Raw genomic sequence first — 17,171 nt, 5'->3', positions numbered from 1 at the left:
CAGTGTATTAGATTATCTGCAATTTAATTTAGGGGAGCTTAGCCAAGATTACTTATGGAACACGAAAAGCAGCTGGACACGGTCCCTTTTATTCAGCTTGAGGGCTGGACCGATAAAATATCTTTTATGCTTTCCAAGTGGGTAGCAGCAGGGGCTTGAATTGAGGACATGCCCATGCAACAACTATTTTAAGCAAAAAATGCTGCATTTTCTTTTTTTTTATACGTTATATACTTGGAAATTTCTTATACCATTTATGAGAGTCAGAAAGATACGAACTTTTATGCAGGCATATTACTTCTTGCTTACTGTGTCCGATGATCAAATATGTTGCAGCATAACTATGTTCCATCAAGCTGCTGTATCCTCTAGGAAAATAATGTTAGATTATTGATTTCACTCTCTCACTTCAATGTTTTAAGCATTTAATGACTTATGAAGCATGACGTTTCTTATACGTATAATTATTGTATTTTACCACATGCTTTTATGATTATTTCATAGCCGAATAAAGATGGATTGAATTGAAATTGAATCGCATTTTATCGCCATTGCATGGCTGGCTTAAATCTGTTTCCAAGGTGGCAAGTGGAATTACCCCCAGATCCCTCCTGTCCTCGTCCCCTTCATACTGAAAAGTGAGATTAACCATCTTTCAGACAGAAAAAAGAAAGCAGGAATGCTGGTACGCCCCTCCCTCTCCCTATAGGGAGTACATAAGGGTACAGTACCCAGCATGCCTCCTGAACCACCTGTTCTTTTTTCTGTCTCCCAACAGTTTTTCTGCGTGGATCCGGGATCCTGATGGCTCCTGGGGCTTACCTGTTGCTGGGCTTCGGGTAGGGCTGGTCTTCCAGGGTTTCTCCTCCTGCCGGGCTTGGGGAGGTTTCCTGTGGGCACTTCCTGGCTGCTCCTGTTCTTTTCGTGTGGATTTTGCAGCTGATTCCTGTGTTGGCACTGGGAGTGTCCGGTCCGCGTCTCCGTTCTGCCGGGCTTTTCGGAGACGCGGCAGTGCTTTGCTGTTGCTCCGGTGGTGCGGCGGCCCCTGTGTGGCTGGGGCGCTTCCTTCCGGAGTGTGCCTGACTTCCTTTGTTTGGGGCAGGAAGTCAGGCTTCTGAGGGGATCGGCTGGCGGCTGTTTCGTGGCGGAGTTGCCAGCCCTTCCCGTGAGTACCGCGTAGCGTTTTTTCCCCCCTTTAAATGCTGATGTTCTTTGAAGTTCCCTGCATTCTATTCTTGCTGTGACTGGGTGCAAGGTGCTGCTGCTTTGGCTCGTGCTGTGTTGCTTGCTGTTCCTGGGTCCCTCGTTGCCAGGCTTGCTTGCTGGCTTGCCTAGGGTTCGACTCCTGGGGGTGTCCTGCTGGGCTTGTTTATTCTTCATCCCTGTGTTTGAGGTGGTTTCCTGCTGGTTTCCGACATCGAGAAGCATACTAAGAAGAGCAGGCATCTTGCTGAGTCCTCCTCTTCTTCTGCTTCGTATTCCTCTTCTCCTTCTCCCACCCGTTCGAGGCATCGTTCCAGGGGTGGTGATGCCAGGTTAAAGGCGCTGATTAAGGAGTCATTGTTGGAGATGGGGGGTCCCAGTTCTAAGGGGTCCAAGTCCAAATCGAAGTTGCGGTCCGGTGGTGCTCCGCCTCCGTCTTCTTCGTCTTCTTCCTCTGGATCGGAGGATGGAGGGTTGGACAATGATATGGTTAAGGGCAAATATGTCGATAAGGATATGTTGCCGGACTTGTTGAGCCATGTGAAGGCGAATATGGGGTTCCCTGCTGATGATGTCCCGGGTACTTCTGGGGGTTCCTTACTTCGCCAGTTCCAGTACGCTGCTCTTGTGGTATGCCTGTCCATCCTTGTGTGAAGGAGGTTTTGGATCGGGAGTGGAAGGATCCGGATCGCATTCTGCTTCCTCGCTTCATGGCTAAGCTCTATCCTCTTCAGGATATGGCGAAGGATTTGCCGGACTCTGTTCCTTTGGATTCTTTTGTGGCGAGTCTGATGGGGCGCACTTCTTTGGCCGAGGATGATGTTGTGCGTGATCCTGTGGACAAGAGAGTGGACGCTTCCCTGCGTAAGGTTTATTCTGGCTCTCAACTGGCTCTGCGGGCTGGCATCTACGGGACTTTTGTTGCTCAGTCTCTGCTTTCGGACTTGAAGACTTTGTATGGTTCCATGGATAATGCCACTGACTGTTCTGATATTTTGGCTCACGTTGAGCGTCAGGTGAAGTTTTTGTCTGACGTTTCCTTCAACGTAGTGCATGCTTCTGCCCTCTCGGGGGGTGCTTGCATTGCTGCTCGTAGGAACTTGGTCCTCAAGGACTGGAAGACGGATTCGGCCCAGAAGTCTGCTGCGCTGCGTTTGCCCTTTCAAGGTTCCATGTTGTTTGGGGCAGAGTTGGAGGGCAGGTTACATCGGCTTTTCATGGAGAAGAAACATTCCTCCTCTTTCAAGCAGTCCTTGGCTGCTCCTGCTTCTTCGAAGCTTAAGCCTTTTTTTCGGCCCTCATCTCACAGGCAGTTTTCCAGGGGTTGTGGTCGTTTTCAGCCTGGTCGGGACAAGAAGGCGAAGTCCCCTCCTGCTAAGCCTCGTTCCTGACTATCTGGGGTCCGAGGACGGATCCTTGGTAGGAGGTCGGCTTCGGTTCTTTCTTCCGGCCTGTATGTCCTCCTGTTCAGACTTGTGGGTCCTGGACGTGATCCGTTTGGGGTGCCTTGTGGAGTTTTCCAGCCCGCCTCCGGACTCAGGGGTCCGTCCGACTCCTTGGCCGTCCTGCCCATCCAAACGAGCGGAGCAGTCTCTGGGGGTCCGGTCTCTGTTGGACAAGGGGGCGGTTCAGGTGGTTCCTCCGGGTAGGGGTTTTACTCCATCATTTTTCTGGTGCCCAAGGTGACTGGGGGGTTTCGTCTTGTTCTGGATCTCAAAGCCCTGAACAAATATGTGTTGCGGATTCCATTCAAGATGGAGACCCTTCAGCGGGTGATTCCCCTGGTTCTCCAGGGTCATTTCATGTTCACTCTGGACCTCCAGGATGCCTATTATCACGTGCCTGTCCATCCGCTTTCTCGTCCTTTCCTGCGGTTTTGTCTTCTGGGGGTGCATTACCAGTTCTTGGTTCTTCCCTTTGGCCTGAGGTCGGCTCCGAGGGTGTTTACCAAGGTGGTGGCCCCCTTGGTGGCTTTCTTGCACCTCCAGGGGATGATGGTTTATCCATATCTGGACGATTGGCTCCTGCATGCTCCCTCCGCGGATCGGTTGTTGAGGGATCAGAGGTTGGTGTGTGCGGCCTTGCGGGACCATGGGTTCCTGTTGAATCTCCCCAAATGCGAGCTTCTGCCGTCTCAGGACTTGCAGTTCATAGGGGCGCGTTTCCGCACGGATTTGAATCGGGTCTTCCTGCCAGTGGCTTGTGCTGTGACCCTGTGTTCAGTGGCACATCGGTTTCTGGTGGGTCGTTCCTTCCGGGTCCGTCTTTGGTTGCGCCTTCTGGGTCTGATGGCGGCCACTGTGTTCACGGTGCCTTGGGTGCGTTTCCATCTTCGTCCTCTGTGGTCCTACCTGCTGGCTCGGTGGAATCCCTTGTCGGGGGATTTGTCCCTTTTGGTTCCTGTGTCTCTATCGATCCTTCCTGCCCTGCGTTGGTGGTCTCCGTCATCCAATCTGGACAGGGGATTGCCTCTGCAGTGTCCTCCTCCGCTGGTCCTTACGACGGATGCCGGCGCTCTGGGCTGGGGGGCGACTTTGGGGTCGGAGTGCCTTCAAGGTCGGTGGTCCCTCCTGGAGGGTCGCCGGTCTTCGAACTGGCGGGAGTTGTCTGCTGTGTGTCGGGCTGTCCGGGGGTTTCGGCTCCTTCTGGTGAGCCAGCATGTGTTGGTTCGGTCGGACAATTCGGTGACGGTGGCCTATTTGAATCCCCAGTGCGGTATCCATTCTCGGTCCCTGAACTCGGTGGTGTCCCCCTTGTTTTGCTGGGCGGAGTGCCATCTTTTGTCCCTGGTGGCTGTACATGTCCGGGGGGAGGACAATGGGGTGGCGGATGCCCTCAGTCGTTTTTTTCCTGCCTCCCTGGAGTTGGCCTTGACTCCGGTGGCCTTTCGTCAGGTGTGCGTGAGGTTTGGTCTTCCATTTATGGACCTCTTTGCTTCCCGGCTCAATGCGCAGCTTCCCCGGTTCTTCTCCCGGATTCCTCAGGAGGGGTCTTGGGGGGTGGATGCCCTGTCCCTTCCTTGGCCTTCCCGCCTGCTTTACGCCTTTCCCCCTCTGGTTCTGATTTCTCGCTTTCTGTCTCGGCTACTGATGGAGGAACGGGAGGTGGTGGTGGTGGTACCTTTCTGGCCCCGCCGGTCTTGGTTTCCCACTCTGATGCTATTGGCTGTTTGGGGTCCATGGTTCTTCCCCTTCCCTCCGTCTCAGTTACGGTCCTCTCCGATGTTGCCCCTGCGACGGTTTCGGCTGTCGGTTTGGTGGTTGAGAGGCAGGGGTGGCGGAATAGGGGTCTCCCGGAGCATTTAGCCTTAGCTATTCAGCGGTCTCGGAAGCCTTCTACCCTTCAGTCCTATGGTAGACATTGGGGTAACTTTGAGCGTTGGTGTCTTGGCCTGGCTTTGTCGCCCTTGGTTTGTCCTTTGCCGGATGTTCTTCAGTTCCTTTGGGATAGGTTCGAGAAGCGTTTATCTGTCTCTACTCTCCGGGCTCAGTGGGCTGCTATCAGGGCTTTTCGGGCTCCTTGGGGGAACCTGCCTGATGTTGATGGTTTGGTTTCTTGTTTATTGCGCAGTTTTGGGAATTCCCACCCTGTGGTGCGTCCTTCTTTTCCTCTCTGGGATCTTCCCTTGGTTTTGAGGGTTTTGGTTGCTGCTCCCTTTGAACCTTTGGAGGAGGTTGATATGAAGTTTGTCACCCTGAAGGTTGTTTTTTTGGTGGCTATCACTTCTGCTCATCGCCTGGGGGATCTGGGTGCTTTGATGGCTCGGGAGCCTTTTCTGTCTTTCTCTGCTGATGGGGTGGTTCTTCGTCTGGATTCCTCCTTCGTTCCTAAGGTTTCCTCCCAATTTCATCGCTCTCAGGAGCTGGTCCTGCCGGCTTTGGATTCGGCTCAGGTGGACGAGGATGACCTTCCTTGGTCCTTGCTGGATGTTTGCTGGGCTTTGCGGGTCTATGTTGACCGGACCCGTGCCTTTCGCCTTCCTGACTCCCTGTTTGTTTCTTTTTGTGCTGTCTCCAGGGGTTGCCGTGCTTCTTTTTCTTCCATTGGGCGTTGGTTGAAGCAGGTTATTGTTCTGGCCTATTCTCTTTCTGGTTCTCCTCCCCCGGCTGGGGTTCAGGGTCGTTCTACTCGGGGGATGGCTGCTTCCTGTGCGGAGGCTCGTGGTGTGTCCCTTTCTGAGATTTGTCGGGCCGCCACTTGGGCTTCGGCTAATATTTTTGTTAGACATTACCGTATCCAGAATGTTCTGGGGGATGACACTAACTTTGGTTTGGGGTTTTTTAGGGCTGTGTGTTCCTGATTCCCCTTGGTTTCCTTCTACTGTGCTGTTGTTTTCAATAAATTGCTGGATTTGCTGTACTGCTGTGTCCTGGTGGTTTGCTGTTTGATGATGGACGATTGCTGCTTGGGTATTCTCACTTTTCAGTATGAAGGGGACGAGGACAGGAGGGACCTGGGGGTAATGTCCTATTACTTACCGGTAATCTTCATTACTCCGGGTCCCGTTGTCCTCGTCCCCTTCATACCATCCCTCCCACCCTCATCTTGGGCTTGGTGGTTCAGGAGGCATGCTGGGTACTGTACCCTTATGTACTCCCTATAGGGAGAGGGAGGGGTGTACCAGCATTCCTGCTTTCTTTTTTCTGTCTGAGAGATGGTTAATCTCACTTTTCTGTATGAAGGGGACGAGGACAACGGGACCCGGAGTAATGAAGATTACTGGTAAGTAATAGGACATAATGGCTCCAGATTTGAAGGGGATGCAGAGGAAGGGCTCTCTTCATGTGGAAAAGATTTCGCTCAATGTAGACAAAAAGTGAATTTGCAAAAGGAGTATAATTCCTGCAGTGCAGCGTTCTCCACTATGGCCTGCAGGGAAAGTCGCACAACGTTTCCAGCAGTACGCCTGGAAACCTGAACTTGGACCAGCCTTCTAGCTATACTCTTGGACGTTTGTGAATCGGAAAAAAAAGTTGGAAAAATACGTTTAAAGAGAGACAGATCTTGCTCATATTTTTTGCACTTTGTTGTTTTATCAATTGGGTCTTATAAGGGTTATACTGAAAGGAACAGACAGATAGTGCACTTTGAAAACTACTCTCGGTTAAATTCCCGTATACATCTATAGATTACAGCTTAACTGCGTAATGACTTTGGGCCACAGGTGATAGAGAATTGAAGAATGCTGCTTCTTCCTAGGCACAAATTCTTAACAGCAGTATTAATCCCTCACCAAGATCAATACGGAGAATAGTTTATCAAAATAACTATAACGATGTGATTATCAAAAAAATGATTAAATAATTAAAACCACCTGGCTTAAACCTGCGACCACAAGAGAAATAACGTCTTAATGCGCACTCCATGGAAAAGCTATAACCATTAAGTTAAGGAAAGGCTGAAATAGTGGAGTTACGAATTTTATCCTTCCCTATTTGTTTTGTAAAAACTCATCACACACATTAAATTCTAGCAGTCAACAAATCTTTAGTCACTGCACAGATTGAGCCACTGCAGTGCACAATTGGTAAAACAAAGCCCAAATTCAACAGTGAAGGTTCATAGATTTTCAAATCTATAGGAAACATGTACAATCTATATTGCTAAAAATGGATGACGCTATTGGGCCCTATCTCAAACAAGGTTGCACCAGCTTGTCTTCACAGGATGTCTTCGTTCCTGATCACCATAAGGAGTCCACTGTTGGAATTAAAAAGAGCTCTGCAGTGGAAAAAATATATTTTAAGACAAATTACAACACTTAAGTAGGAGCCCAGTTATCGAGAAGGATGTGCCAGCCATCTTACCACTGTCAAACATACATTTTAAGACTCTTTCATCTGACCAGTCATAAGAGGCACTAAGCCATGTCCTCTCATCAATCCTTTCCCTTCTAAAGAAATCATTGTCTAACTCAGATCACACACGGAAAATGGTGAAAGATATATTGACGGTTTAACAGTGAGGGGCAGCGATCCATATTTTTAATATATGATTATTCTCTGCCTGCACAAAAAAACTCTTTTAATTATCTTATGCCTGAGCCGAAGTTCGGCGTTTTAGCCCTGCATGACGACAGTAACAAACAAGCATTTGCAATGCAATCGGACTCGCCGTTTGAAACTTATATGTATTTAGCTATGCAACACATTAGCCTGGGTGCTGAAACATCTACTGTTCTTACAATGGAGGGAAAGTAAGCACCAAGCTGCGTAACACGCCAGGTATGGGAACACATGGAGATAAATATTGCTTTTCATCTGGAACTGGTATAGTCCAAAGCTCTATTTTCAATATGAAAGCAGGGCCTTCGGTGGTCATATCACTGAAAATACAAGATTTGAAAAAAATATTATCTATGGGTGCTTGTGGAAGAAAATTTCTATGGACTAGAATCTAGAGAATGCTAAAGTGATTCTGGTATTTTACTGGCCTATGCTGGTCGTTTTCTATCAAGAAAGTTAAATAGAGGCAGTTGCCAGAAAAATTAAAAAACAAAGTCCCTCAGCAGAAAGCAGTTCTGGTATTTTACTGTCCTCTGCTGGACAATTAAATAGAGGCAGTTGAACAGAATAAAAGTCCCTAAGGGGAAGCAGACAAGTCCTAGGGGTGATCTCCAGAGCCCACAAAGTACATACACATATAAGTATATACTAAAGTATACATACTATAGTATATACTAAAGTATATTCAAGAGGTCTTGACCTACCTAAAAAGCCAGGTGCTTCCTGCCCTGGAGTTCTGGAAGCGGGCGAAGAGGACCGAGAAGCGGCGGTACACAGGTTAAAAAAAAATTCCCATTCCCTCCCCCTGCCCCCCAATATCCCCCCTGCCGTTAAATTACAGAATCCAAGATTTTACAGCAGACAGAGGCGAAGGCAGACTGGACAGCAGAGGCAAGCCTTATCGGCCATTAATATCTGCCTATCTACAGCAGTGGCAGCGTGTGCTCAAAGAATTGCTTTGACCTTTTATCAGCTTTTACAAGGATAATTTGTAGTGCTAGGAACTTCACAGACTTGAGGGGTACTTGAATGGGCCGTTCTGCTTCCTCCTTTCTTATACATTTTCCAAGGGGAGGTCTAAGGAGATATTGTACCAGTTTGAAAGGCGAGGGGGCTACGGGAGCCCAGTGGGCTTCCCTCGCATACATTTTTTTTTTTAAAGAGCAATCAAAAAAATTATGTTAATCACCTCTACGTTTTGGGTAGAACAAAGTATTTTTAGGTCTCGCCTGAGCCAGCGCATGCACTGCTCTGGTGAGACATTTAGTAGCTGCTTTTAAAAGTGCGACCTTGCCGGCCACCAGCTTGTTCTGTATGTTATGCAACGTATTGTTTTGTATAATACTATAGCACTTACTACCCCTGACTAGGCTGTGAAGCGTTTTACGCTGGGCAGCACTCTCAAGGTTAGGGGTTAGTCCAGTGTTTACTGGTTACGGACTGGTTATTGGAATTAATATTGTGGTTTCATGGAAACCTTTTCATGCATTTTGCACCGTTCTTGTGGGAGTTTAACTGATTAGGAGTTAGCTTTGATCATTAGTAGGGGGCATGTGAGTTCACGCAGATGATTGGTGGTGTTGTACAGACACTGAACTGTTCAACATGTCATTTGGCAAAGAACACGAAGCCCTGATTGCCTGCTCTCACCAAGGTGAGAACTTTGAATAGGGAACATACCATGCAACTGGTTTGTCTTTAAGTGCCCTCGTTTAAGTGTGGTTGTAAAGTGATTATCAGGATTCCCTTTCTGAGCAGCGCACACATTAATCTTCTCCCAAAGTTTGCCCACACAAGTAACTCCACGCATGACTTGGCACCTGAAGGACCCCAGGCAACCAAAACATTGCGCTATGTGGAATATCATAATGCCTTCACATTAATGTGCGGTAAACGTGTTTGCTCCCAATCTGCAGTGCTTAATGAGTCCATATGTACTGAGGTGCTATACACCTTTCTGGACTGGTGGCATGAAAAGGGAAGAGGTTATTAATGAGAAGTACTGATGTTGAGGGATATGCTCATTTATTAGGTAATGAAGAGGGGTCGAACATAGGTCCAGGATGTCAAATCCACATCAGAATTTCAAAATAATGATACAAATGTTGCACGAGTGCACAGAGATTCTACTAAAATTGGACTATAAGAATGTAGCTATATTCATTCGTCTATGCTTAAAGCACAAGTTACTACTTGTGTAACGATATATCTGTAAGAGACATTAGTTAGTGATAGATTCCTTACCTTAGAATATCCCCAGGCGTCAGACTGGATCAGGAAATTTTTGCGTAGCACTACCCCTGCGCGTCGGTGGCGTCGTCCGCGTCAGTCGTCGTTAGCGCCGGAATGACGTCGTCGGAGTACTTAGACGCCGCTCATGCGCGCTGACGTCAGTTCTGATACACAGCTTTTCCGCGCCAGATCCGCAGAGCCATGATAGAACCAACACTGGTGCCATGAAACTAGGTCCCTGAAAAGGGATGACCTTAACCCTAGATATCTGTTCGCAGAACGGGGAGGATGGGTTGGTCGGTAAGGAATCTATCACTAACTAATGTCTCTTACAGATATATTGTTACACAAGTAGAAACTTGTGCATCTGAAAGAGACACTTTAGTGATAGATTCCTTACCTTAGAATAGATACCCCAGCAATACCTACCCCGGTGGTGGGTCTGCAAACCAATAATCACACCAGAAAGTCCTGGAGGACGGAACGGCTAAAGAAGCCATCCCTCCGAGACTTGGCTGTCCAGGCAGTAGTGTCTTGCAAACATGTGCAGCGAGGCCCACGTAGCTGCCTGGCAAATGTCCTGCAAAGGCACTCCTCGGCCCAGGGCAGTTGTAGTCGCCGTGGCCCGAGTAGAATGAGCCCGCAATCCAACAGGGGTCTCCTTTTTGGCCAAGGAGTAACATGCCTGGATACACAAGATGATCCACCGCGAGATGGTCCGCTTGTGCACCGCCTTTCCCTTCTTAGCGCCAATGTAACCAACAAAGAGTTGGTCATCCACCCGGAACTGGCGTGTGCGATCCAGATAATGAGAGCGCATGTTTTGGGTCCAGACGGTGGAGCCTCTCTTCCTCTTTCGAGGGATGCGGAGGCGGAAAGAAGGTGGGCAAGGTAATGGACTCCTCGATGTGGAAGGCCGTGACAACCTTGGGCAGGAAAGAGGGTCTCGTCCGCAACACAACCTTGTCCGGATGGACAGAGAGGAAAGGAGGTGTAGAAGAAAGAGCCTGGAGCTCACTCACTCTCCTGGCAGAGGTGATGGCCACCAGGAAAGCAGTCTTCAGAGTAAGAAGACGGAGAGGACAGTTATGGAGCGGCTCAAAGGGAGTACACATTAGGTAAGTAAGTACAAGATTCAAGTCCCACTGGGGCATCACGAAGGGAACAGGAGGGAACATGTGTGTGATGCCCTTCAAAAATGTATTTACAATGGGGGACTTGAACAAGGAAGGCTGATCAGGTAGCCGTAAGACAGCGGAAAGGGCAGAAAGGTACCCCTTGATAGTGCCCAGAGCAGAGCCCTGCTGGGCAAGAGAAAGAAGAAAGAGGAGAACCTCAGAAAGGGGTGCAGAGAGTGGGTCCACCGCCTTTGCTGTGCACCATGCCACAAATCTGTTCCACCTGCAGGCGTATAGCGACTTTGTGGAGGGACGCCTGGCTGCCAGAATGACATCACAGACTTCGGGAGGCAAGTCAAATGGCCTCAACTGCTGCCGCTCAATCTCCAAGCTTGTGGGTGGAGACTGGACAGGTTCGGGTGCAGAACCGTCCCCTGCTGCTGCGACAGAAGGTCCTCCCGAAGAGGCAGACGAATCGGGGGATCGACTGACATGCTGAGTAGCTAGGGATACCAGTATCCTCGTGCCCAGTCCGGAGCCACAAGAATAACCTGGGCCTGGTCGCGCCTGATCTTCAGCACTCTGGGCAGAAGTGGTATAGGCGGGAAGGCCTACAATAGACCGCAACTCCACTCGCGACGAAAAGCGTCTCCGAGCGAGTGCCGCCTTGGAAATTCCAACGCGCAGAACTGATGACATTGCGTGTTCTCTTCTGTGGCGAATAGATCTAACCAAGGCTCTCCCCAACGTTGAAAGAGGCCTTGCGCCACGTCCGAGTACATTCGTGATCCATCATGCACCGACGGCTGAGTTCGTCCGCCCTGGCATTCAGAGAACCTGCCAGGTGTTGAACCACCAGGGCCACGCCCTGATGTTCCAGCCACTACCAGAGGTGGAGAGCCTCCTGGCATAGGGTCCATGACCCCACCCGCCCTGTTTGTTGCAGTACCACATGGCAGTGGTGTTGTCCGTGAACTCCTGCACTACACTCCCCCGGACAGAGGAGAGGAATGCCTTCAGTGCTAGTCGGATCGCCCGCAGCTCCAAAAGGTTGATATGGAGCCGGGACTCCGCCGGAGACCAGAGGCCTCTGATCTCCGCCTCTCCCATGTGGCCTCCCCAGCCCTGGAGGGATGCGTCCGTCACAACCACGTGCTCCGGGTGGGGTAGGGAGAGGGATCTGCCACTGACCCAATCGCGGTCCGTGAGCCACCACTGCAACTGTCGTGCAGTGCCCTCCGAGATCAAGACATGATCGGACAAGTTGCCCTGATGCTGGGCCCACTGAAACTTCAGGTCCCACTGCAGAGCCCGCATACGCCACCGGGCGTGATGCACCAGAAGGATGCAGGAGGCCATCAGCCCCAGGAGCCGCAGCATCAACCTGACCGAGACTCGGGATAAAGGCTGAAAGATCGGAATCAGAGCCTGAATATCCCGAACCCGCTGTTCGGGGGGATAAACCCGAAACTGCTCCGAGTCTAGAACTGCTCCGATGAAGAGGAGCTTCTGAGAGGGACACAGGTGCGACTTAGGCACGTTGATGGTGAACCCCAGCAAGTGCAGGAGGTCGGCCGTAGTCTGGAGGTGGTCGACGACTGTCTGGGGCGAGCCCGCCTTCAACAACTAGTCGTCGAGTTAGGGGAAAACTGACACCCCTAACCTGCGCAGATGAGCTGCGACCACCGCCATCACCTTCGTGAACACCCGTGGGGCGCTGGTAAGGCCGAAGGGGAGCACGGTAAACTGAAAGTGCTCGTGGCCTACCGTGAACCCTAGGTAACGCTGGTGGGCCGGCAGGACGGGGATGTGAAAATAAGCGTCCTGCAAGTCCAACGCTACCAGCCAGTCTCCAGGGTCCAGGGCAGCTAAGACCTGAGCCAAAGTCAGCATCTTGAACTTCTCCTTCCGGAGGAAGCTGTTGACGTTCCGTAGGTCCAAGATAGGTCCAAGATAGGGCGTAGGCCCCCTTTGCCCTTCTTGGGTACCAGAAAGTAGTGGGAGTAACAACCACACCCTACTTCTGGCCCAGGAACGCGCTCGATGGCCCCCTTGGCCAAGAGGGCCGTGACTTCCTCTTGCAGAAGTTGCAAGTGAACCCCCGACATGCGGTTGAATTGCGGTGGCATGGCTGGAGGGGTCGCCTCGAAGGGGAGGGAGTAGCCTCTTCGGACGATCTGCAGCACCCACCTGTCCGACGTGACAGTGCGCCAGTGGGAGAGGTGATGGCGAACCCTGCCTCCCACTGGCATCACATGGGCCTGTAAACTCGGACTAGGAAGGTTTTGAGGTAGGTGCTGCAGAGGGAGGTGTGGACTGGCCTCGCCGTTGTCCCCGACCGCCGCCACGGCGGTCGGGGTCGCAACAGTCTGCGGTGCGTGGCTGGCAGCACATGTGGGGGCGCCCCTTCCGTGGCCACGAAAGGAACGAAAGGCACCCGATTGCTGGCGTGTGGCCGAGAGGCCCAAGGACTTGGCCGTAGCCCTGGAGTCCTTAAAACACTCAAGCGCATGCTCTGCCTTGTCGCCAAAGAGGCGACGGCCGTCGAACGGCATGTCCAGAAGTGTGGCCTGGACATCGGCCGAAAAGTTGGCGGACCTTAAACAGGCGTGACGTCGAACCGCCACTGTCCTTGCCATCGCCCTGCCCAGTGAGTCTGTGGTATCAAGCCCACACCGGATTGAATATCGCGCTGCATCTCGGCCCTCCACAAGGGTTTGGGCAAGTTTAGCCCGGACCTCCTCCGGACATTGTGGCAGCACGTCCGCGACCGCGTCCCACAGGGTGTGGGTGTAGCGGCCCAAGAGACAGGCGGTATTGACAGACCGCAGCCCCAAACTCAGGGACGAGGACAGTTTCTTCCCGAATTGTTCATATCTCTTGGATTCCCGATTGGGAGGAGCCGTCGGGAATGCGGTCTGGGAAGTGGAGGCCTGGATAACCAGGCTCTCGGGGGTGGGATGGGTGGACAAAAAGCAAGGATCGCATGGGGCCGGGCCATAGCGTCTGGCCACGTTCCTATCCACAGGCGGACTTGTGGCGGGCTTGGACCAAGTGCCCACAAGAACGTCACACAAGGCCTCATTGAACGGCAGCAGAGGCTCGCTGGAGCTTGACTGCGGTTTGAGTACCTCAGTGAGGAGATTAGTCCTCACGGCCGTGACGGGAAGCTCAAGGTGTAAGGCCTTGGCTGCCTTCGTCAACACTAAACTATATGTAGACCCCTCCTCCGAAGCCACAGTCGGAGGGGAGACAAATCCAGTGTCTGGCGAAGTGTCAATACCACTGGCCTCCCCAAGCTCATATGTCCAGTCCTGTTGTGACTGGCATTCCAGTGCCAGAGGGTCCTCAGACCCCTCCCAATCTTCCTCGTCACCCGTTTCCTGTAAAACAGGATCAACAGACGGGGCCTCCTCATGGAAATAAAAATCTCCAAAGGCCGTCGGATGCGGTGCCCAGCGGCGCCGTTCCGGCGCCAGAGTCGGACCGAAGGGAACATTGGGGACGGCGTCCACAGCGGGCGACACCCGTGGGGTCGGCGCCGGCGACGTCGTAAGGTCGACCGGCGACGACCCGGATCCGGAGAGGCCCTGCGGCGCCGGTGCCGAAGCACCCGACCTGCTAGGGCCTCCAGCCGGAACCGATGGGCCCGTAGGCGCCACAGAACCCAGCTGAGGAGGGAGGGACCTCACGGCCATGAGGTACCGCTCGATCTCCTCCGGGGTCGCGCCTTGCCCAGGGACCCGAAGGTGTGGGGCAGGTGGCGACACTTGCGACTCCCGCGGAGCCGCGTGGGCGGTGTCGCCCGAGCCCCCAGCCGCATCGCGCGAGCGTCGGGGTGGGTCGGAGGAACTATGAAGTCGCTCCGACCTCTCATGCCTCTTACCTGAGGACTTGGAGCCTGACGACCGGTGTCCACTACCGGAGCTTCGATGACTCCGACCTCTCAACCTGTCCCTCGACCTCCCGTGGGACCGGGACCAGGACCTGGAGTGGCGCGGGCCGACTGCCGCAGCTCGAGCCGCTTGCAGGACCGCTCCCGCCTAGCCTTCGACGTCAGGGCCCGGCAATCGGAGCAGGTTCGATCGTCATGGTCGAGGCCTAGGCACTTCAGGCACCGGCGATGGGGGTCCGTGACCGACATCAGTCGGTCGCACTTCGATCAGGGCTTGAAACCGGGCATCCCTACCGGCACCGATAGAGTCGAAGACTCGAAGAACAAGAGTGATCAAAAAGATCAAAAGTTTAGTCAAAAAATTACTAGGGGTAGAGCTTCTCTGGATCTGTGCTAGCTGGCACGGAAAAAAGAAGAACTGACGTCAGCGCGCATGGGCGGCGTCTAAGTACTCCGACGACGTCATTCCGGCGCTAACGACAGACGTGGAGCCGCAGACGACGCCTACCGACGCGCAGGGGTATTGCTACGCAAAAATTTCCAGATCCAGTCTGACGCCTGGGGGTATTCTAAGGTAAGGAATCTATCACTAACGTGTCTCTTTCAGATCATTTGATGCTTGCAGCCGGTTTCCTGGTTACATGACTAGGTGTAGTTGGCCTTTGTGTATTCATCCCATACAGTATCACATTAGGAGGTCGGAGTGTTGGCAGGATGGGAAATCTCTGGGAGAATGGGTGGAGAGGCTGTCCTGTACCACACTTGCACTTCAATAGCACTGGCTCACTAAAGACTTCACACAAGCCTATTGTGTCTACAGACTGGGACTAGGGCAGGGAGGCAGGGAATTCTCCACACCTCTGTAGGGGGAAAACAGAAACGTCTTCCACTTCTAAGTGGGCACCAGGTATAAAAGGGGACTCTCAGACCCACTATTCAGTACTCTCCTGGGCCTGTGGATACTACAGAAGGACACCCTGTTGCCCTGCTGCTTGAGACTTACCCTGCTTGCTGAGAAGGAAGACTGGACCTGCTCCCTTCATCCCAAGCTGAACTGACTCAAAGGGTCAGCTGGCTGACCTCCTGTTCTTAGCTACAGGGGCACATAAAGCCCCAGAAGCCTCTCTGCAACTGGCCACCTGTCCTACTGCAAATGGACCTACCAGAGCCTTGCTGGATGAATTCCTGATTCCCAAGAGGTGCGGCCTAGCTCCTGGACTCTTGGTGTGGCATCAATTGAGCTCTTCCTTGTAGAAACTGAGAAATCCTGAATTTTTGGGGCCTTTGCGACCAGTAATGGGCCTGTTTGCGCCAAGATCTTGCCACCACACAGACCATCAGCGACGACCAGCATCGCAAGATCTCCACTTCACACTACAGCATTGACCGCCCCTGGTGACCACCAACTTGAATCTTCAGCAGCGACCAGTCACAATGCCCGAAAGAATCTTCGCTACAGCAACAGCCACCTGCGATGCTCTCCTTGCTCTTCACAACCTCATCCATCGTGAACTAAACTTCTGTGCTGGTCTTTAGACTGTAACTTTTTCAGCAGGCCTAACCTGGTTCTTGTGTCTGCCCCACGCTTCATTGTGGTGGGCCTGAATTTGTGGCTGTCAGCTAGTCTTACAGGACCAGAAAACAGCGAGTGGTATGCTGTCCTTTTTGGCGCAATACTTATCTTAAATCTTTGAAATTGCATATCTCTGCTTCTACTGATTGCAGTTTTTTTTAACTTTTGGTGTCAAACCATTTATTAAATTATACTCTTTTTCTAAATTTGTTTGTGTACTGCCTAAATACTTTATGCATTGCCTATATGTTAAGTGTTGTAACTTAATTACCCCAAATGCATCCTCTCCTTAGCTACTCAGCCAGGATGAATGTGGTGTCTGCGTGGAATGTTGGAATGCCTGATGAGAGAGAGTGGAATGTTGGTGTCCCTGCTTGTGTGGAGAATGACAGTTGGAGAGAGTGGGCTGAGTAGCAAAGATGCTGCTCCTGGTGGGATTCCCTTTGGACCTTCATGATACCTTCTTGAAACCTGTAACGTCTTATCAATAAACCCTCTACTTGAAAATATATCTCCTGGCTACCTTTGGTCATCTGTACAAGTTTACTTACAACATTTTGGCGACGGTCTTGAAGCAACCCTACGTGTTTTGGCCACAAGATTATAGGAGGTGAGTAAACTTACAATTTTAATGAACTTTATTCATACAAGGAAAAAGGCAAAGCAAGTTTGGAAATAAATACAAGGAAAAGAACGCCCTCCTGAGTCCCACCAGTGTCCTCCACCACCTAGACAGCCTGGCCAGGGCGATTCACGGTCCTTTATAACCTAACATTATCCTGCTTGCCGTGAAAATTTACATATCTGTTTGGTACCAACCCAGCATTGACTGCTACTATGAAGGCTAGCAAACTACCGATCTATCTGGACCTGGATTTCGTTTCATTGGAGAGTAACTGTGTTCACTGTGCAGCTAGCACCAACTGCATTAGTATTGGAGACAGCGCTTTAACGGAGCAAGTGATCAAACAACAGTGTTATCTTTATTTACCACTAATACTGTTTGCCACCCGCCTATTTCCTCATGAGTGTACAGTATGGAGATTTCAACCTGCAGTGTACGTTGGTCCTGTGAGGAAAAAATAAGCGCCTACTTGACTTATTTCCTACTGTGTGTTTCGATCGCTTTTGGTTGGTTGTCTATG

At 51.4% G+C, this 17,171-nt stretch overlaps 1 protein-coding gene across 3 annotated transcripts in view; it reads right to left on the bottom strand.

Annotated features, from left to right (window-relative positions):
- The window catches only part of TMEM269 (transmembrane protein 269), a 146,699-nt gene that overhangs the window by 27,258 nt on the left and 102,270 nt on the right, over positions 1-17,171 (bottom strand). The window lies entirely within an intron of this gene.

Source organism: Lissotriton vulgaris, chromosome 5 (assembly GCF_964263255.1).
Source record: "Lissotriton vulgaris chromosome 5, aLisVul1.2, whole genome shotgun sequence".
Classification (NCBI taxonomy): domain Eukaryota; kingdom Metazoa; phylum Chordata; class Amphibia; order Caudata; family Salamandridae; genus Lissotriton; species Lissotriton vulgaris.
This window is presented reverse-complemented; position numbering and strand designations above follow the sequence as displayed.